This window comes from Nyctereutes procyonoides, unplaced genomic scaffold (genome assembly GCF_905146905.1).
Source record: "Nyctereutes procyonoides isolate TBG_1078 unplaced genomic scaffold, NYPRO_anot_genome, whole genome shotgun sequence".
In the NCBI taxonomy this organism is placed as follows: Eukaryota; Metazoa; Chordata; class Mammalia; order Carnivora; family Canidae; genus Nyctereutes; species Nyctereutes procyonoides.
The window spans coordinates 6,168,018-6,190,252 of NW_026575032.1; the positions used below are offsets into that span (position 1 = coordinate 6,168,018).

The 22,235-nt window shown below is 37.7% G+C and overlaps 1 non-coding gene across 1 annotated transcript; it reads right to left on the minus strand.

The window, feature by feature from the left end:
- Positions 1-13,715: 13,715 nt before the first annotated feature.
- Positions 13,716-13,822, minus strand: LOC129504435 (U6 spliceosomal RNA). The gene has a single exon (XR_008663355.1). It is a non-coding gene; the product is annotated as a U6 spliceosomal RNA (small nuclear RNA).
- Positions 13,823-22,235: the final 8,413 nt, after the last annotated feature.

Below are 22,235 nucleotides of genomic sequence, written 5' to 3' on the forward strand. Positions count from 1 at the left end.
TATGTTTCTCATCCCAAAAAGCTTACAATTCTAAGGTGAATTTATTCTCTCAGAGAAATCCACGGTTAACAGTTTCATGTTTATTTTAAAAGAGGAATTATTCTTGTCTTTGACTCTATATTTTTATCACTGTTTTTATAGTTATTTATCTTTGAATGCAAAATATGTGCAACAAGGAAGATCTGCAAAAGGATTTTAAATTTTGGGTGCAGTGGCATATTAGAGCTTGCTTGCACCAGTTCACAAAGCAGATTATTACATTTTCAAAAACTGTACAAGCTTGTTATTGGACATACTAATATTAAAAGTTAAATTATATACTTATAATTAAATGGGCCATATAGTTATTAAAAGATAGTAAAATTCAAAACTCATAACTTTCTAATTACTCTATATGTTTTATCAGTATGGTGGAATAGTTAACTACTACACATCTCTTCCCAAATCCATGTTCAGTGACATGTTGGTAGCTTGAAATCAGCCATAGTGGGAATATTCACACTATGGAAACAGGCAAATGTCACAAATCAGGGTGTTTTTTGGGAGGGAGCCTGTTGTTAAACATTTGCCAGCACATTACCATTTATGTCACAGACTCACTCTTAGTTCACTGCTTTATAAGTCAGAAACTAAACCATATGGGACAATATTTTTAAAACTCAAGGACAAAATACTCAGTTTTTATTACTGGAAGACATTCCTAATTTTGAAGAGTTGATAGTCAATCTTTTCTCTTAGGACAATTAAAGAAAATAGCACATCTGGCTGAGACTGACTGGTGGTTCAACCAATCAGCCTTTTCAATTCAAAGAGAAAATCACTTTCATACTATCTCAAGTAATTGCCAAGAAATAAAATCATTTTAGAATCTGGAATATTTGTAGAGTATGACTGATATACTCCAAGATTCTAGACCAGAGGTAGGTAATTTTTTTCCATGAAGAGTCAAATAGTAAATATTTTAGGCTTTATAAGCCACACAATCTCTGTTTTAATTAACTACTCAACTATATCATTATAGGAATGAACATGGCTTTATTCTAATAAAACCTGAATTACAAAAACAGGTAGCAAGCCAAATTTGGCCCATGAGCTTTTTTAGTTTGCTGACCACTGTCAAAGACAGTTCCTAGAACACTACAGATGTTCAATAAATATTAAGAGAACTCATATTAGTCGGCTTGGGCTGCCATAACAAAATACCATAAACTAAGTGGCTTAAACAACAGAAAATTATTTTCTCACAGTTCTGGAGGCTACAAGTCCAAAATCAATGGTCTGGCCAATTGATTTTCTGGTTAAAGCTCTCTTTATGGCTTACAGATAGCTGCTTCCTCACATAGCTTCTCCTCAGTGAACTCCACTTATGACCTCATTCAAACTTTATCACCTCCTGATATGCCCTATCTCCAAATATAGTCACATTGGAGGTTAGTGCTTCAATGTATTAATTTGAGGGAGAGACATACACAATTCAATAGTAGCATTCTACCCTGGCCCCTGAAAATTCAAGTCTTTCTCACATATGACATACATTCATTCAATCCCAAAAGCCCAAAAGTCTTAACTCATTCCAACATCAATTCTAAAGTCCAAAGTCTCATCTAAATATGGTCTAAATTACACATAGGTCAGTCTCAAGGTATGATTCATCTCAAGGTAAAAAATTCCACTCCAGACATGAGCCTGTGAAACCAGATCAGTTATTCACTTCCAAAATACAATGGTGCAATAACAAAGGATATTCCCAATCCAAAAGGGAAAACTGGAAAGAAGGAGGGGGTTATGGGTCTCAAGCAAATCCAAAACCCAGTAAGGCAAATATCGTTAGATTATAAGGCTTGAGAATAATCCTTTTTGGTTCAAAACCCTACCTTCCGGGCCCATGGGAGTAAGAGCATGAAACTCAGGGCCCCATAGGGAAGCTCCACTCCGTTAGCTCTCTATAAGGCACTGGGTGGAACATCCTGCCAAGCCAAAAAGGAAAAGGAAACAGAGGGATGAGCATGTAGTAAGAGTTGCAGCCCTGACGATCTCTGAATCACCTTCTGCATTGATAAAGCAGCAGGATAGCTTTATCATCTTGTCATGTCCCCATCCTTCATTTTGTTCCTTCTCTGTCTCCTTTCAGTTCAAACTGGCAGGGTTTCTGCTTGTATAATCTCATAATCTCTTTATCAAATGATATTCTAGCTGAACCCTTGGTGTTCTCTTCCAAACTCTCCAAATTTTTCACAATACATACAAGCTAAAAATCTTCCAAAACTTTGACTTAGTTCCTTTCTACGTAATAACTACTTTTCCAATTCGCCTCTCTCCTCTCTCATTGTCCTATATGAATTCAGGAGAAACTAGACCATATCTTCAACATTTTGCTTTGAAATTTTCAGCTAAATATCCAATTTCATAGCTCAAAAATTCTATTTTCCTTGAAATACTAGAACACAGTTCAACCAAGTTGTTTACCACTTTATAACAAGGATTGTCTTTCCCCCAGATATCAATAATCTGTTTATTTCTGAGACCTCACTAGAATGGCCTTTAATGGCTATATTTCTACCAAAATTCTGTTCACAACAATCTAGGTTTTCTCTATTATGCACCTCAAAACTCCTCTAGCCTCTACCTATTGCTAAAGCCATTCCCACATATTTAGGTATCTGCTAACAGCAGCACCTCACTTCCCAGTACCAAATTCTTTGTCAGCTCAGGATGCTATAAATATATACCAACTGGCTTAAACAATAGAAGTTATTTTTTCATAGTTCTGGAGGCTACAAGTCTAAAATAAAGGTTCCAGTTTATAGTGAGAGTTCTCATCTAGGCTTGCAGATGACTGCCTTCTCTCTTCTTGTACAGTCTGTCTTTGGTGTGCACAGAGAGAGCTCTAGGGTTTCTTTCTCTTCTTATAAAGGCACTAGCCCTGTTGGATTAGAGTCTACCCTTATGACCTCATTAAACTTTTATCACCTCTGCACAGGTGACTCCAACCACAGTCACACTGGAGGTCTTCAAAATATGAGCTCTACGGGGACACAATGCAGAATTGAGTATTCAGCCCCCGGAATCTGCTTTAATTATTGCTTTTTATCTCCTAAATTATATTTGCCAAACGCTTTATAGTTTACAAATCTTTTTCCTGGGCCTTATCATACTTTATATAATGTATACAAAGACTTGGACCATAAAAAAAGAGAACATTATTTAAAACAGTATAACAAAGAAATCTCTACCTACCCCATTCCCCTCATGGACTTAGCTTTCTAATATAAGCATGAATAGGATAAAGAAGTGATTTATCTGATGGATTACTTTATCTGTCTGTCCCATGCAACTGCTTCATTATGGTGTCTTAAACTTGTCAAAGAAAAGCCTAATACATTGCAGCATGCACATTCTTTGCTGCCAGTGAGGTAAAGTTTAGCTCCACAGGTCTTGCTATTAATAATTGTGGTATTGTTGCTGTTAGATGCAGGTCCAAGAGATACCTTGACTTCTCTTCATCAGCATAACAATTGGCTAGGCTGGTTTTTTGTTTTTAGTTTTGCTTTTTTGGTGAGTTTGTGTGTGTGTGTGTGTGTGTGTGTGAGAGAGAGAGAGAGAGAGAAAGAGAGAGAAAGAGAGACTTACAATTCCATTGCCTTATCAAACAGATCATTAGAAAGATTTTTGAAATGGTATTTTCTTTTTTTTTTTCTTGAACTATTTCAGTACAGATAGCCAGCTGGAATCTATTGATGGTTTCTGTGTATGAAAGTTATAGAGGGAAAGAAGGGGGGCTTGAAAAGGGGACTGGAGCATCAAGGCCTCAACTTCCATATGTGTTCCACTAAATAAAATTGTTTTATTCTGGAGTAACATTTGCAAATGAATGTAAAATTACCTATAAGACAGAATAGGTCACAGAAAGCAATTTCATTGTTCCTATTTTCATTGGCATCTATAAAAGGTTAAAATTATTTTTTATTTCATCTCAAATCTATTCTCATAGCAAGGTATTTTTTCACCACTTTAAAAGATAAACCTTAAAACAATTAAAGTTGCAGTATTCCATCCACCATAAAATTAGTACTATGTATCTAGCAATACCTTTATCAACCTACATATCAGATAAAACTAACTATATCTAAGAGTTTAGAAGTGTACACTTTGAAGATGCAAAACATTGTGATCTCAATTATTACTTCCCTCTAAAGTAAATTGATCCATGTTGTTTTCCTCCTTTTTTAAAACCATTTCAATCATTTTCTCACGCCATAGCCCTTTAGGATCACAACAAGGCTTGCTGAAACCTCAACATCAGATTAGCTAGAAAGAAGAGGAAATCTGGAGAGAGTTGGGACCAGAGGTTTTATTTTTGGGTTTTGTTTTTTTTAAGATTTTATTTTATCTATTCATGAGAGACAGAGAGAAGAGAGAGAGAGAGAGAGAGAGAGAGAGAGAGAGAGGCAGAGACACAGGCAGAGAGAGAAGCAGGCTCCATGCAGGGACTCGATCCCCGGTCTCCAGGATCACAGCCCCGGGTTGAAGGTGGCACTAAACCACTGAGCCAACAGGGCTGCCTGGGACCAGAGTTTTGAACACACTAAGCTGTGTGGTTGTCCTCAAGGAAAATAACCAAAAAAAGTCCAAACAAAATGACCAATGATGTATCATAGCAAATCAGTCTCAATCCAAGCCAGTATCTTTAGACACTGGCGTCTAGTGCAACAATTGGGCTATGAAAATAAAAATTCTGGGATGCCTGGGTGGCTCAGTGGTTGAACATCTGCCTTCAGCTCAGGTTGTGATCCCAGAGTCCTGGGCCTGAGTCTCACATCAGGCTCCTAGGAGGGAACCTGCTTCTCCCTCTGCCTACATCTCTGCCTCTCTCTTTGTCTCTTATGAATAAATAAATCTAAAAAAAAAAAAAAAAGAATTTCCAGGCAGAGGCAATACTCTGGGTCAAGGGAAAGGGTGGTAGGGTTTTGATTCCAGGTCATCCCTTTAGTTTCTAACAAGCCTTCAACCATCATTTGGGGGTCACAGGGGTTGGGAATTAGGGCTCAGGCAAAGGACTTTCAAGGCAGAGTTTCAGATTCTGATAATAACTAAATTCCAATAATTAATACCCATATTTTATTTGTTAAAAGATTAGCTGCCGTAGCTCACAGTAAAGTCACTGTTACATTTAAAAAGTAGTTCTTTAACAATGCTCAATGTGTATATAGTGCTTTACAACTTACAGAGAATTTGTACAAATATAATTCTTCCTAGCACACCTGAAACAGGAGTGTAACATATTTTCACACCCACTTTATCAAAGAGGAGACTGAGAATTGTGTAGCAGCAGGGCCAGGACCCATATGAGTCTCTCTAGTGTTTTTCCAGTGTGTTGTACCATGATGCCTTTAAGGAAGCAGATGATGTAAAGCTCCTCCCTCTTGATCTTTTCCATATGTATATAAGAGAATGTGGATGGAAGCAACCCACTGTCTTGGCTGTACACTGGCCCTTGTCATCACCCAGTTCCTCCTTGAAAACCTTAAACATAAGTATTTTACTTAGAAGAAAATATTCCATCTTACTATTGTTTCACTCCTATGCAACTCACTTGAAATTCACGGAGATCTCAGTCCCTTGAATCCTTTATTTCATCCTCCCAATTTAGCTCTCTCCAAATCTTATACCCTTTCTTATTAGCATCCTTACCTTTTTCATATCTTTGTCCTCCTGCCACAACTACTCAGGGCCTCTGTCACAGATCAATCCAATTCTCTACTTCCAAGCCAAGTTTTAGAGAGGCCTTTCGTTGGCAATATGACTTTTTTTCTGCTACTTTCCCATTTTTGTAGTACGTGTCCTAAACTTTCCCTACCATCCTAATGCTCTTACCCTACTTATACCATTTATTTTCTTAAATGATGTTCCCTACCTCATCAAGTTTTTCAAATTCAAATTTCCCTTCTCCCAAACTTTATCTTTACAGCATCATTTGTTCATCTTTGCTTTTCTCTCCCTCCTTTGCCTTGAATCTCATTCCCTATTATATCTCCATATTAGCCCCCTTCTACATAGTTTTCTACATTTCCACTATCCTCAATTCTTAATGCCAACCACCTCCCCCCCCAAAAAAGGACTTTTCCCCCAACTAAAAACAAACTCTAGGTATTTAATCCCCCAAAAACTTCATAAATTTCTCAAAAAAGCATTATACACTTTCCATCTCTATTTTACCTCTTTCCATCCTATATAGCCCATCCACTTAACATAAATTTCTGAACTATCTACAATGCAATAGATCACAGAGTAGACACAGAAGTGTGTCCATTCGAATACTGTTTATTTTTGCTTTACTCTGTCAAGAATCATCATTAATGTAAAACATGCCATTTTTCAAAGGTTTGTTATATATATGATCATGGGGGGAAGACTTTGAAAAAATATATTACTTCCATATTAAATTTGGTCATTTGTAAACATATTCTCCACTATCCCAATACATGAAGTTATTATATTTTCAAAGAACAATGAAATAGAACCATATGGATTAATCAAGCATTTTTATTGATGATAGTTTGCATTCTATTAAAATTTCACAAATATAAAATGTCTTCCATAACCAGAGTATCTTTCTCATGGTTCATTTTTTAACAAGATAGTCAGCTTTTAATGGTAATATATGGGGTTTTTTTTTATGTGTGTGAATGTGTTTTTCCTTACAAACCTAAAAAAATTAGCCCTTTCTTCAAGCTTTTGGAGACCTGAGTGGAACTCCAGTGTATTGATTTTACATTGAATGACTTTGAGTAGTTTCAATATTTAGATTTTAGCCTTCCATGTCATAACTGTCTCTGTCTCTTACTTGCTTGAAGTCTGAGTTCATTTAGACATGGTCTAGCTTCTATCAGGCTGTAGGCCAAAGACCTGAGATAATTGCATGACTGCTTCAGGAATGTTTTTATAGTTCCTCATCCAGTTTAAGACACAGAAAAAAGGAGGGTATGTCAGATGGTTCCATGGGGATATTTCTGGTGTGTTCAGGCATGGATATATTATGCGAGAATGGGGCATTTACATTTAATTATAGAGCAATTGTTCGAATGGGAAAAATGTTTATTTGAATATACATAGATTATGCAGTACTGCCCTTATCCTTAAATGCAAAACATGGCTTTCTCTCTCTGTGGTATTTTGGAATTTCACCCTGTTTTGAGGCAAAAAAAAAACAGTGTTTAACTGCCTTTATACATGGATAGGAAAGGCTTTCAGGCGCCAGTTGTTTCCCAATAAGGAATCCCTTCACAGTAAATTGGATCACTTATTCTCATTGTGGTGATTGTGGAGTATCAAAACCATACCAAACCAGCCATGATGTGGGCTGTTAACACAAGAAGGTGAAGACCCAAGTGCAGCAAACTCCAAAAAGTAAGTTACTATTCAAATTAGCCATAATACTACATAAGATCTATTTCTAGTTTCCAACCCATTGGGATAGATAGAATACATGTTTCTATAATAAAAAGATTCTAAGGAGAGGGCAGACATTTTTTAACAATCAACAATCACAAGGAATTTGTTTCTCTCTTCCAAAAGGGACACACAGTTAACTCTACATTATTCTGAGGCTGATTAACCAATTGTGGACTCTACTAGCCACTGATTTCTCATGGATTTTCCCTTAGGTTCCTGATCTTTTTGGACACATTGCTCATTAGCAACCCCACCCAAACCTGGGCAGAAGAAATAAAATCTGCTGAAAACACAAACCTGTCTATTCTGCTCCTTGTTAGTAGTTCTCATATAAGAGGATATGGAAACTGTTCATTAAACCAAGTCTTTTGGATATAAATAGATAATTATCTATGTATCTACAGCTCTCAGTACTATGCATAATTCAGAACTGGTCACACTACAAAACACTTAGACCACAACATACTATTTCTTGTTTAGGTTTATCTCTGCTCTCTTCACTCTCTTAGACTATAATACTATTTCCTAAATGTCAAGTTTTGTGATCATCAAGTCCGAAATCTTCTTTAAAATTATCTCAAAGGTGGTGGTCAAGTCCCTCTGCAAGTGAAACAGCAACAAAATACTAGACATCTGCCGGTGCATACTATACTTGCCATGCAAGTAAGAAAATAAAAATCCTTGAGTTCTGCATTTAAAGTAGACTCTGTGTGTCACATGTTTTCTTTACCCAAATCACAGTGAGTGACAGTCTGGAAGAGAGAAAAAAAATGTAAGCCTGTCAGTTCTTTAGAATTTAATAGGATTTATCCACTCTGAATTTCATGTGGATGTTTTGAGACTATTAAATTAGATTATTTTCTTCTATGTTATATATGAGATATATTGGTTTTTAATTTTAATTTTAAACATGAGGAATTCAAAGTAAGTGAAATAAAACTAAAATCTTATCTGTGGACCAGGCTGGAGTTTATACACACATATATTAGACCATTATGCTTCATCATGATGTTTTAATTAAGTAAAATAAAAGATATCTGAGAGGAATCTATAATGGTGTATAAAGAGAGCAAAAGTTCAATTGAGGAAAAAAAAGAAAAGATGTTTATGTGAACATGAAAGGCATGGATCTAGAAACTTAATGTATTGCTAAAAGTCAATATTAATGAACTGACATTATAAGATTAGCATGACTCAGACTCATATGCAACCTCTACTGTCATCCAACACTGAAGGAAAAGGTTCAGATCAAGATAAAGAGAAAAATGATTATTTGTTCACTCATTCAACAACCATCAATTTAAAATCTAAACATTAAGACTAAAGAAGAAAGTTTTCCTCTGCTTGCAAAAAGCTCCAGAAAAATAATAACAAAATGAAATGTAGGTGATATTGAAATGCAAAATGTACACCAAGAATCCATGAGCTAGAAGGTGATAACTAGAGGTCATCAAAACTACTTCATTTACCCTAGAGATTTCAAACATTCCTTCCAAGACTAATAGTGGTAAATCTTTATGCAATATAATTCATCTTCTATTTGTTTTATACCCACTGTAACTTAATCAGTAAAGAGATAGGATCATTAGAAAACAGAATTTGTTTAATCATCATGGCTTCACAGGCAACAAGGACATAGAACTAAAACCCAAGATGATTATTTTTTTTGTAAATTTATTTTTATTGGTGTTCAATTTGCCAACATATAGAATAACACCCAGTGCTCATCCCATCAAGTGCCTCCCTCAGTGCCTGTCACCCAGTTGCCCCCAGCCCCCGCCCACCTCCCCTTCCCCCACCCCTAGTTCGTTTCCCAGAGTTAGGAGTCTCTCATGGTCTGTCTCCCTTTCTGATATTTCCCACTTATTTTTTCTCCTTTCCTCTTTATTCCGTCATTATTTTTTATATTCCCCAAATGAATGAGACCATATGTTTGTCCTACTCCGATTGACTTATTTCACTCAGCATAATACCCTCCACATCCACATCGATGTGGATGGAGTTCCATCCACATCGAGGCAAATGGTGGGTATTTGTCATTTCTAATGACTGAGTAATACTCCATTGTATACATAAACCACATCTTCTTTACCCATTCATCTTTCGATGGACACCGAGGATGCTTCCACAGTTTGGCTATTGTGGACATTACTGCTATAAACATTGGGGTGCAGGTGTCCTGCCGTTTCATTGCATCTGAATCTTTGGGGTAAATCCCCAGCAGTGCAATAGCTGGGTCGTAGGGCAGATCTATTTTTAACTCTTTGAGGAACCTCCACACAGTTTTCCAGAGTGGCTGCACCAGTTCACATTCCCACCAACAGTGCAGGAGGGTTCCCCTTTCTCCACATCCTCTCCAAAATTTGTGGTTTCCTGCCTTGTTAATTTTCCCCATTCTCACTGGTGTAAGGTGGTATCTCATTGTGGTTTTGATTTGTATTTCCCTGATGGCAAGTGATGCAGAGCATTTTCTCATGTGCATGTTGGCCTTGTCTATGTCTTCCTCTGTGAAATTTTGGGTCATGTCTTTTGCCCATTTCATGATTGGATTGTTTGTTTCTTTGCTGTTGAGTTTAAGAAGTTCTTTATAGATCTTGGAAGTTAGCCGTTTATCTGATATGTCATTTGCAAATATATTCTCCCATTCTGTAGGATGTCTTTTAGTTTTGTTGACCATTTCTTTTGCTTTGCAAAAGCTTATCTTGATGAAGTCCCAATAATTCATTTTTGCTTTTGTTTCTCTTGCCTTCATGGATGTATCTTGCAAGAAGTTACTGTGGCTGAGTTCAAAAAGGGTGTTGCCCGTGTTCTCCTCTAGGATTTCGATGGAATCTTGTCTCACATTTAGATCTTTCATCCATTTTGAGTTTATCTTTGTGTATAGTGCAAGAGGGATGCCCAATTTTCCCAGCACCATTTATTGAAGAGACTATCCTTTTTCCAGTGGATAGCCTTTCCTGCTTTGTCGAATATTAGTTGACCATAAAGTTGAGGGTCCACTTCTGGGCTCTGTCTTCTGTTCCATTGATCTATGTGTCTGTTTTTCTGCCAGTACCACACTGTCTTGATGAGCACAACTTTGTAGTACAACCTGAAATCTGGCATTGTGATGCCCCCAGCTATGGTTTCCTTTTTTAATATTACCCTGGCTATTCAGGGTCTTTTCTGATTCCACACAAATCTTAAAATAATTTGTTCCAACTCTCTGAAGAAAGTCCATGGTATTTTGATAGGGATTACATTAAACGTGTAAATTGTCCTGGGTAACATTGACATTTTCACAATATTAATTCTTCCAATCCATGAGCATAGAATATTTTTCCATCTCTTTGTGTCTTCCTGAATTTCTTTCAGAAGAGTTCTGTAGTTTTTAGGGTATAGATCCTTTACCTCTTTGGTTAGGTTTATTCCTAGGTTATCTTATGCTTTTGGGTGCAATTGTAAATGGGATTGACTCCTTAATTTCTCTTTCTTCAGTCTCATTGTTACTTCTGGGCATTGATTTTGTATCCTGCCACACTGCCAAATTGCTGTATGAGTTCTAGCAATCTTGGGGTGGAGGCTTTTGGGTTTTCTATGTAGAGTATCATGTCATCGGTGGAAAGGGAGAGTTTGACTTCTTCTTTGCCAATCTGAATGCCTTTTATTTCTTTTTGTTGTCTGATTGCTGAGGCTAGGACTCCTAGTACTTCTAGTACTATGTTGAATAGCAGTGGTGAGAGTGGACATCCCTGTCTTGTTCCTGATCTTAGGGGAAAGGCACCCAGTGCTTCCCCATTGAGAATGATATTTGCTGTGGGCTTTTCGTAGATGGCTTTTAAGATGTTGAGGAATGTTCCCTCTATCCCTACACTCTGAAGAGTTTTGATCAGGAATGGATGCTGTATTTTGTCAAATGCTTTCTCTGCATCTATTGAGAGGATCATATGGTTCTTGTTTTTTCTCTTGCTGATATGATGAATCACATTGATTGTTTTACGAGTGTTGAACCAGCCTTGCATCCTGAGGATAAATCCTACTTGGTCATAGTGAATAATCTTCTTAATGTATTGTTGTATCCTATTGGCTAGTATCTTGTTGAGAATTTTTGCATCCATGTTCATCAGGGATATTGGTCTATAATTCTCCTTTTTGGTGGTATCTTTGTCTGGTTTTGGAATTCAGGTGATGCTGGCTTCATAGAACGAGTTTGGAAGCATTCCATCTCTTTCTATCTTTCCGAACAGCTTTAGTAGAATAGGTATGGTTTCTTCTTTAAATGTTTGATAGAATTCCCCAGGGAAGCCATCTGGCCCTGGACTTTTGTGTCTTTGGAGGTTTTTGATGACTGCTTCAATTTCCTCCCTGGTTATTGGCGTGTTTTCTATTTCTTCCTGTTCCAGTTTTGGTAGTTTGTGGTTTTCCAGAAATGCGTCCATTTCTTCTAGATTGCCTAATTTATTGGCGTATAGCTATTCATAATATGTTTTTAATATCATTTGTATTTTCTTGGTGTTGGTAGTGATCTCTCATTTCTCATTCATGATTTATTAATTTGAGTCTTCTCTCTCTTCTTTTTAATAAGGCTGGCTAATGGTGGGATCCCTGGGTGGCGCAGCGGTTTGGCGCCTGCCTTTGGCCCAGGGCGCGATCCTGGAGACCGGGGATCAAGTCCCACGTCGGGCTCCCGGTGCATGGATCCTGCTTCTCCCTCTACCTGTGTCTCTGCCTCTCTCTTTCTCTCTCCTCTCTCTCTGTGACTATCATAAATAAATGATAAAAAAATTTTTAAAAAGGCTGGCTAATGGTTTATCTATCTTATTAATTCTTTCAAAGAACCAACTCCTGGTTTTGTTGATCTGTTCCACAGTTCAGTTCTTCTGGTCTCGAGTTCTCTGGTTTCATCGAGTTCTGCTCGAATCTTTATTAACTCTCTTCTTCTGCTGGGGGTAGGATCTATTTGCTGTTTTTTCTCTAGCTCCTTTATGTGTAAGGTTAGCTTTTGTATTTGAGTTCTTTCCAGTTTTTGGATGGATGCTTGTATTGCGATGTATTTCCCCCTCAGGACTGCTTTTGCTGTATCCCAAAGATTTTGAATGGTTGTATCTTCATTCTCATTAGTTTCCATGAATCTTTTTAATTCTTCCTTAATTTCCTGGTTGACCCTTTCATCTTTTAGCAGGATGGTCCTTAACCTCCACGTCTTTGAAATCCTTCCAAACTTCTTCTTGTGATTTAGTTCTAATTTCAAAGCATTATGGTCTGAGAATATGCAGGGGATGATCCCAGTCTTTTAGTACTGGTTAAGACCTGCTTTGTGACCCAGTATATGATCTATTCTGGAGAAAGTTCCATGTGCACTTGAGAAGAATGTGTACTTAGTAGTGTATGGATGTAAAGTTCTGTAGATATCTATGAAATCCATCTCTCCAGTGTATCATTTAAAGCTCTTGTTTCTTTGGGGATGTGTTTAGAAAACCTATCAAGTATAGAAAGTGCTACATTGAAGTCACCAAGTGTAAGTGTATTATTATCTAAGTATGTCTTAACTTTGGTTATTAATTGATATATTTGGCAGCTCCCACATTCGGTGCATATATATTGATGATTGTTAAGTCCTCTTCTTGGATAGATCCTTTAAGTATGATATAGTGTCCCTCTTCATCTCTCACTACAGTCTTTGGGATAAACTTTAGTTTATCTGATATAAGGATGGCTACCCCTGCTTTCTTTTGAGGACCATTTGAATGGTATATGGGTCTCCAACCTTTTATTTTCAGGCTGTAGGTGTCCTTATGTCTAAAATGAGTCTCTTGTAGACAGCAAATAGATGGGTCCTGCTTTTTTATCCAGTCTGAAACCCTGCACCTTTTGATGGGGTCATTAAGCCCATTCACATTCAGAGTTACTATTGAAAGGTATGAGTTTAGTGTCATCATGATACCTATTCAGTCCCTGTTTTTGTGGATTGTTCCATTAGACTTCTTCTTAAAGAGGAATTTTAAGAGTCCCCCCTTAGAATAAAGGGGAAAGGAGAAAAAATGAGTGGGAAATATCAGAAAGGGAGACAGAACATGAAAGACTCCTAACTCTGGGAAACGAACTAGGGGTTGGGGAAGGGGAGGTGGGCGGGGGGTGGGGGTGACTGGGTGATGGGCACTGAGATGGGCACTTGACGGGATGAGCACTGGGTGTTATTCTATATGTTGGCAAATTGAACACCAATAAAAAATTAATTGATAAAAAAAAGAGTCCCCCCCCTTAAAATTTCTTGCAGAGCTGGTAAAAATATGGAACGCTTCACGAATTTGCATGTCATCCTTGCGCAAGGGCCATGCTAATCTTCTCTGTATCGTTCCAATTTTAGTATATGTGCTGCTGAAGCGAGCACAGGATGATTACTTTTAAATCTATTTGATTCCTTTGAATAATATTTCATTGAGCAGCTACTACATGCCAGTTAAATCCCTTAACTAAAGTACTCCTTCTCAAACCACACTGGTTGTAGAATTTGTAGGATAGGAACCTAAGACCTTATGGAAAAATTAAATCAGGAATGCCTACTCACAACAGAACCTATGAAAATACTGTTAGATCTTCTTCTAAGGCTATCATTTTTCCACTCTTGGCAAGATTTGGAGCATCATCATCCCCTACTCAGCCACTTAATTATAGCCTCAAAAAATAAAATATTTGTTAATTTAAGGACTTCACAATATTTATGTAACATATATTTCCATTGAATGGCACACAGTACTACTATTTAACATAAACCACCAAGTGGTAATGCTCTTGGTGCAAAATAATAAATTTTTATAATTTCTAGGGTAAAAGTGACTGACAAGATAAAGAACTAAATGTTGTCTGATCGATATACTAGTCACTAGCCACATCACATGAAATGAAGCTAATCTAAATTGACATATGCTTTAAGTATAAAACAACACATTTCAAATACTTAGTATGGAAAAATAATGCAAAAATTAACAATAATCTTATGTTTATTCATGTTGAAGTGATATTTATATTTTAAATAAAACATTAAAATTTCACTCATTTTTAGTATTTATGAGTACTAGAAATTTAAAATATATATGTGACTTGCATTATTTTTCTATTGAACAGCACTTGCAAAAAAAGGAAGTGGCAAAAGAATGTGGATTCATCCTTTAAGAGACACTGAAGCATTCCCCAAGTGACTGCAACAATTTTGATTTTGAAACTTGCCACCCCATATCCTTGATCTAAAACTCTTCCATTTATGGAAAATATTATAAAAATGTAAACATTTTTTGGAATATGCCCTAATTCACCGCAAGAGAGAAGAATCTCTTGAGCTGCGGCACCCTCACATAAAAGTTAAAATTAGAGAAGCAAAATGAAGAACCTACTCTAATTTAACCCCTTAGATTTAGGCAGCTGGTCATCAGTAACTGTTTTAACACCTAGTTTTATACACATTATATAGTATAATAATAACTTATATTGGTAGGAGAGGTTGAAATCAACTCTTTCTTAAACCATATTCCAAAGAGATAGGTAGCAATGATTTAATCTGTTCTTTCAGATGTACATTACATAGACTTAGAATGCACAGTCAGTCCTTACATAGGTTTCTAAGAGGTTCTAAATGTGGTCTCCCTTGCTTTGACAGTCTGAATTAAATAACATAAGACGATGATTGCCTTTTCTCCATTAAATTGGATTATAACTCCTAAGTTATATTATAATTTCAAAATAAAACTACAAAAAAGCTGGATCTATCAAAAATACATTGCCAGTGTATCTGCCCAATATCTGAAGACTAGGTGAGATCAGAGGTTGCAAATAGCTAATTTCCTGAGTTAAGTCCCCCCAAAAGACCTGTAAAGATACTTTTATAATTTGGAAATAGTTGCCAACTTTAAAATTCACAAAATTTGGGACACCTGGGTGGCTCAGCGGTTGAGTACCTGCCTTTGGCTCAGGGTGTGATCCCAGGGTCCTGGGATCAAGTCCCATATTGGGCTGCCTGTGGGGGAGCCTGCTTCTCCCTCTACTATGTTTCTGCCTCTTTCTCTCTGTGTCTCTCATGAATAAATAAATAAGTCTTCAAAAAATAAATAAATAAAAATAAAATTCACAAAAGTTTACCCCAAAAAAGGCGCACTCTCATTTCTCTAGGAAACAAAACCAGAAGGATTGCAAACAACTCTCATGTTCATCAGACTCCCTATTACTTCCCATTGACTCATGCTTCATTTTCCTTACCTGACTGTTCTCCGTGTCAATCTAAGTTTTCAACCCCTGAATTGAGAAGTAAAATTTTGGTAACTGTACAGTAACTATTTATTTCAGTTATTACAGGATACCCAGCATTACTGAGGGTACACGGATACTCTCACCAGCCCCTGCACACACCAAAAAACCACATGCAGAAAAAAAACAGAAATCATATTTTCTTAGGGTGATTGTTTATATCTAAAACAGGATTTGAGTACAAATAATTTATTTAGTAGGTGTGCATTTGAGAAGTGTTGTTTAGTACCAAAAGCCAGTAGTACATAAGGCAGTAAGACAGAGAAAGATGCTAATACAAAGCATGTTCCTGAGCAGGCTAATACAATGGTGGCTGTGGCTCAGTTGTGCTGAAAACCTCTGCAGTTGGCCCACTTCAGAGTTCTTCCACCTGAGGCACAATGAAGTGGGATATTTATATACCAACTCTTGTCCATAATACATTAAGTGTTTGTTGTGGGGATGTTAGGTCCCCAGGACTTCTTGTCCCATTCCCACTGGCATGACCCAATCACACACCTATGACAAAAGAAAGATTCAGGCAGAGAATTGGAATTGCTTATATCAGGAAATCATCTGGATGTATGAAAACAGTGAGAAAATACAGGCAGGGCACTAGTCTCCAACATGGGTAAGTTGCAATTTCTAAAAATAAAAAATGTGTAACTATTCTATGTTCCTTTTAGCTTGGCTAGAACTTTTGCTCATCTAATTTCCCCTCTCAATGAATCCTTACTCCTGAGGGGTATGAATTCACCAGTTATCAGGCCCTAGTCAGACCATGACTGTGCAATTGCATGGAAGTCACCCAAGCACCAAGACTAGCACAATGAGCCTTTTATGTTCCAGGCATACTTCTCTTTTCTATTATATGGCAGCAACCCTATCTCCTCATGATAATCAGTCACTACCCCTGCCAGTATATCTCCTTTCTTTGCTGGATGGTCACCCAGCATGTAAAGCTCATAATTACCAGTTAACACTGTAGCTTTAGGTTTATGGAATCTTTACTGCATCCCTTAGTTGTAGCATACCTAATCAGGTAACAAAACCTCTAATTCAGCAGAGGCTAAAGTTACGGGGACAGAAGCACACACTGCAAATATTGAGAGCTAAGCATTTGTTGTTGACAGGTCAGGTATTCGACAGCTGCAGCAGCTAAAAGAATATTGGTGAGAGGGAGTGTAATGTTATTGGACTCTTGCATATCTTTCACTACTAGTCCTATAATGTTCCATTAATGAGTCCATTGCACAAGGAACACTGGAGTGATAGAACGATCTGGCTGACCTCCACTTCATAAAGTCATTCTATGCTGGTGAGCACTGATGTAAAACACAAAGAGCCACACATTTTGTGCCCAGTCCTATAGGTCTATCTAAATGCCTATACCCTATAATTTTTGGTAGTCACTCTTCCATCTTGCTCCAGCTAGGCCTCTTAGCAATGAGATAAGCCATTGGCCACTGCCCAGGAGTCAGTGTATATCCTTACTTTATGCTGTTTCTCCTTCCTCAAAAAGTTGGTGACCAGGAGTACTACTCAGAGAAATACACCCTTGGAAGGCCTCCCCTTACTACTGCTATCAGGTAACTGTAGTCCATTTTCAGGTTATATCAACATATCAAATCAATCTAACCATGACATAAACCCAGGTTTTCCTTCTTTTGACAGGTGAGAGATAGGTCTTGGTACAAGAGTAGGGGACATGAATTGTAGGTCACTGTGTAACCTACTTGTGCCCTCCAGACGCTCGTGAGCCTGTCCAACCTTATGATTTTGTGGGTTTGATAATACCCAGTTCATAATGTGTACTCCATGATAGTAACTTGGTGTCCCAAATTCAGGCATTTAGTTTCTTTTAAAAAAGTGATGATTATCCACTACAGGCATGATTTTAGCTCTTTCAAGAACCTCAGGAGTCTGTACTACAATTCTATCCTATTTTTCCAAAGAATCTACATAACCTTTTAATTTATGTAACATTTTAAAAAAATTATGTAACATTTTACCATTTAAACATGACTCTTCTAGCACTACTGAATCTGCTAAGTTATATAGTTATATAGTCTAAACAGCAAGGTTGCTTACACTACACTTTGAACTTGCTTCAGAGTTCTCTTTCTTTGAGTACCAATCAAAACTGGTAGCGTTCCAAGACAGCCAGTAATCAGGTTGAGGCAGTATTTATTATATGTTATGCATTGGGCTTCTTTTTAGTGGTACAAGGTATAATAACCTTTTTAGGAAGTATAATGTATAATAACTTGCCTTTAACTTAGAAGGAATGTCCTAGTATGCCCAAGAACAAAAAATATCACTGATGTTGAAAGCCCCTGAATATTTGTAGTGTTGATCATCTACCACCTAGCATACATATATGTTTTACCAGACCTTTAAGAGTATTTGCCACTTTGGGCCATCCAAACCCAGGTCAGAGAACCAATGGGAAGTTTTTACCAGTGAGTAAGTAGATCCATCCCAAATATGTTCTCAGGGACTAGATAAATAACCACAGATTGTTCTTTGGACTCATTTGGATAGTCAAATGAACTTGAGCCAGGATTCTATCACCTGTCCCCCCATAGGTCCCCATTCTAACAAGGGATATAATAATATTTTGGTCCTTTGGGTATTAGTGTCAGCTTGGCCCTACGTCTAACAGTCCTTAAAAAATCTGATGCTGGGCAGCCCTGGTGGCTTACCAGTTTAGCGCCGCCTTCAGCCCAGGGCATGATCCTGGAGACCCGGGATCAAGTCCCGCATCGGGCTCCCTGCGTGGAGCCGGCTTCTCCCTCTGCCTGTCTCTCTTTCTCTTTCTTTCTCTTTCTCTTTCTCTTTCTCTTTCTCTTTCTCTTTCTCTTTCTCTCTCTCTCTAATAAATGAATAAAAAATCTTTTTAAAAATCCGATGCTTTCTATGTAGTGAAGTATTTAATCTTGCTTAAAGAGAAATCTAGACTTTGCCCCTATTTTCTGAGAAATAATCTCTAAACCTTTGAAATGTCATGCCTGATAACATGTCTTTGTTTTCTGGGGGACTTGGATCGTAAGAGTATAACAAAGTGATTTATAGTGGGGTCTTTGAGTCATGCAGTATTGGCTCAACCTCCAGAGGGCCTGGAGACTGAAATCAACCATGTGGGCAGTTACTCATGAAACCTCCACAAAGACTCTGTACATTAGCCTGTGGTAAGCTTCCTGATTGGCAATATTCCATGTGTACTGTTATACAACTTTGCCAGGAAGAGTTAACATTGTCCATAACTGTGGACACAAAGACAGGACACCTGGAACCTCCATGTTTGGAATGTTCCTGGATTCTACCCTATGCATGTCTTCCCTTGGCTAATTTTAATCACTTTCTTTTTCTTGTAATAAACCTAACTCTATATTAAAACTCTTTACTTTCCTGTAAAAAAAAAAAACATAACTATAACACTTTTCACTAGCTCTGTGAATTCTTCTAGCCAATCACTGAAACTGAAAGTGGTTTGCAGAACCCCTGAACTGGTAATTAGTGTCAAAAGTAAAGGTCATCTTATGGACTGTGTTCTCTCTAATTCTGCACTCCACTTTCCCTGGTGTCCAATTAATCTAGTTAATGGCCACAGCTCCTTGAGGAAAAATGCGGAAATATCTACTTTATATTCTTACTCTGACATTATAGTACATTTCCTCAATGGGATTTAGCCTCCCCTTCAACCAAAAGGCTCTGGATCTGAAAACTGGGTCAAGTCTGGAAACTGTGTGAGGAACTCCACTTTTCCCACTGAAGCAGTTAACATTATTCTTATACTAACCTGCAGTTTGCTTGTCTGTTGACTTTATTATACAAGTCAAGCAATACCCTTGTTCATTGTCCATATATTTCACTCCTTGGAATATTATGACATATTTGGCATTTCCAGAAATCTCTGGGGGTCAAGGTCCCCTAGCTGTCATCCTAGCCTTGAGGTCAGCCCATCATGGTATTCATGTCTACCTTGCCTCTGACAGATAAATGTCAAGACCTGGCCTTTGCTATTCTGAAATCCGGTCATCCTCACTAACATTAGAGCTCAATTCCACAGGAGTATCTCTTATCATCAACCCTTGAGTACAGAGGACAACTTCATTGAGCTTTGTAATGATGCTGGTGCCCCCATCTCACCCTCTACTAATACATCCCCCTCATCACCTCAGTGAATGAAATAATCACTAACTCTCACAGAGATCAGTATGTCTCTAGTCTTGCATATTTAATCTATTCTAAGGCATTCAACTCTCTGGGCCTTTTCTCTCATCCTTAATTCCCTGTCAAGATATTGGACATCTTCTCTATTACTGGCTATATACATCATCATTGTTTTCGAGCTTCAAGGAACCATTCTAGAAAATAATTAGAACCAGTTGCAGGTGTCCATGCCAGTATATTAAATCCTGAATTATAGAAGAGTTCCCCTCTATCAATAACCACCTCCCCCATTCAGCATTACATTCTGTTCTTCTTCCTCTAGCACTTTCCAGATTCTTTCCCCATGTGTTTTCTTTTAGTTCCTACAGGTGCATCTTAGTTAGATCCAGAAGTTTTTTTTTTGGTGAATAATCCCTTTCATTTCATGGCATAATAATATCTTTCTACTCAGGCCATGTTAAGATTTTATTCTTATTACTGATCCATACAATGAGAAGCCATGGGAAGAGATAAAAACATAGTTTGTAAAGGACAAATATCATCTTGCAAAATACGTACCTTATGTCCTCTACAAATAGTTTATAGGCAATGAAAAATTATTTTTCTTTTTTTTAGAAAGATTTTATTTATTCATGAGAGAGACACAGAGACAGAGAGAGAGGCAGAGGCAGAGGGAGAGAGGGGGAGGCTCCCTGCATGGAGCCTGCTATGGGACTCGATCCCAGGACCTCGGGATCACGACCCAAGCCAAAGGCAGATGCTCAACTGCTAAGCCACCCAGGCATCTCAAGATTATTCTTCTCTAACAAGGGAAAGAGAGCAACTTATTCTGGCCCAAAACATAAGGAGAAGCTAAGGGACTTAACTTCTAGCCATTTACATGTACTAAGCCCAGGTCAAAGGGCTCTATTCCTTCCCTATCAGAGTCCTTTTCTTAAGTGTAAGATTGTTGCCAGAACTATAAATTCGGCTTTTTTTTTTGTAATATATCTACCCTTACAATAAAGTCTTGTGCCTGGTATTTAGCACAATCTGTTTTCTGGCTGCTGGAAATGCTCTTTAAAAAGTTATCATGGAGGCATGCCTGGGTGGTTTAGTCAGTTAAGCATCCAACTCTCGGTTTCAGCTCAGGTCATGATCTCATGGGTCAGGGGACGGAGCCCCAGTTCAGAATCTGTGCTCAGTGCAGAGTCTGTTTGAGATTCTCTTTCTACCTCTCTTTCTGCCCCTCTTCCTCACTAGTGCTTGCTCTCTCTCCAAAATAAATAAATATTTTTAATTTTTTTAAAAATAAGTAAAAAAAAAGTTATTATGGAGAACTTCTAGTTTTCACATCATATCTTAAGATAATTATTTGGTTGACCTGAGTCTGTTATATTGTTCCTTCAGGACTTCAGTGACCATTAACAATAGCCATCCAACTTATAATTATTATTGCCCCTGTATATTTCAAGTATAGAGTTATTGCATGAGCCAGTCCATCCCCTCTCCACCTATACTTTATCCCAATTCATCACAGGTAACACTATTCATAATTGTGGTATTACAGATCATCGAGAGTTCTTGCTAGCACCCTCATTCTCAGTCATGGATCCCTTGCCTCAAACTAGCAGGTTAGTGATCTAATTCCAGTTCTGCTTCCTAATACCTCATTTCCAACTAATGCTGGGTTCTTCCAGAAGCTTATCTTGAGATAAAAGGACTGAATGCAACTAATTTGTGTGGAAGATGATTCCTAGAAATAACAATTTGGGGAACACAAACTAAGATAACCGTCTCTATGTGATGACTATTCTTGAGTCTAGGCGCCTGCGTCTGTCTCTCCTAAACCAGTTTTGACTTGAGGCCTGGGAGTAGTGCTATATTAGTATCCAACAAAAGCAGACTACACACATGCTCAGGACAACAGCAAGGTACAGACACACAAAAATGTTCACCTTCAATAAATCCATCCAGAAAAGAAAAAAAAATCTAAAGTAAAAATCTTTTCACTTCCAGTGATCATGTACATTTTATGTTTTATGATTTGCTGGCTATTTTTAATTTTAAATAAGGGGTCTAGGAAACACAGATCTTTTCAGTGCTTTTCAACGCTAAGATCTAAATACATCTAAAGAGCCACACTCTGATGGCGCAGTCTGCTTACTCATTGAAGACGGGTCAAATCCTACCCTACTGGACTCCTGAATAACCCTCTTAACAATTTTAACACCAACTCTGAGTCAATTCTTTGGCTGAATTTCAATAAGCTCTCCTCTGAACATCATGACAGCTCCTCCTAGCCTGCTCCTGGGTGCCCATCCTCAGTTCTGGTCCAATATACATGTCTTCCTCCTTCCATAGACCCCTTC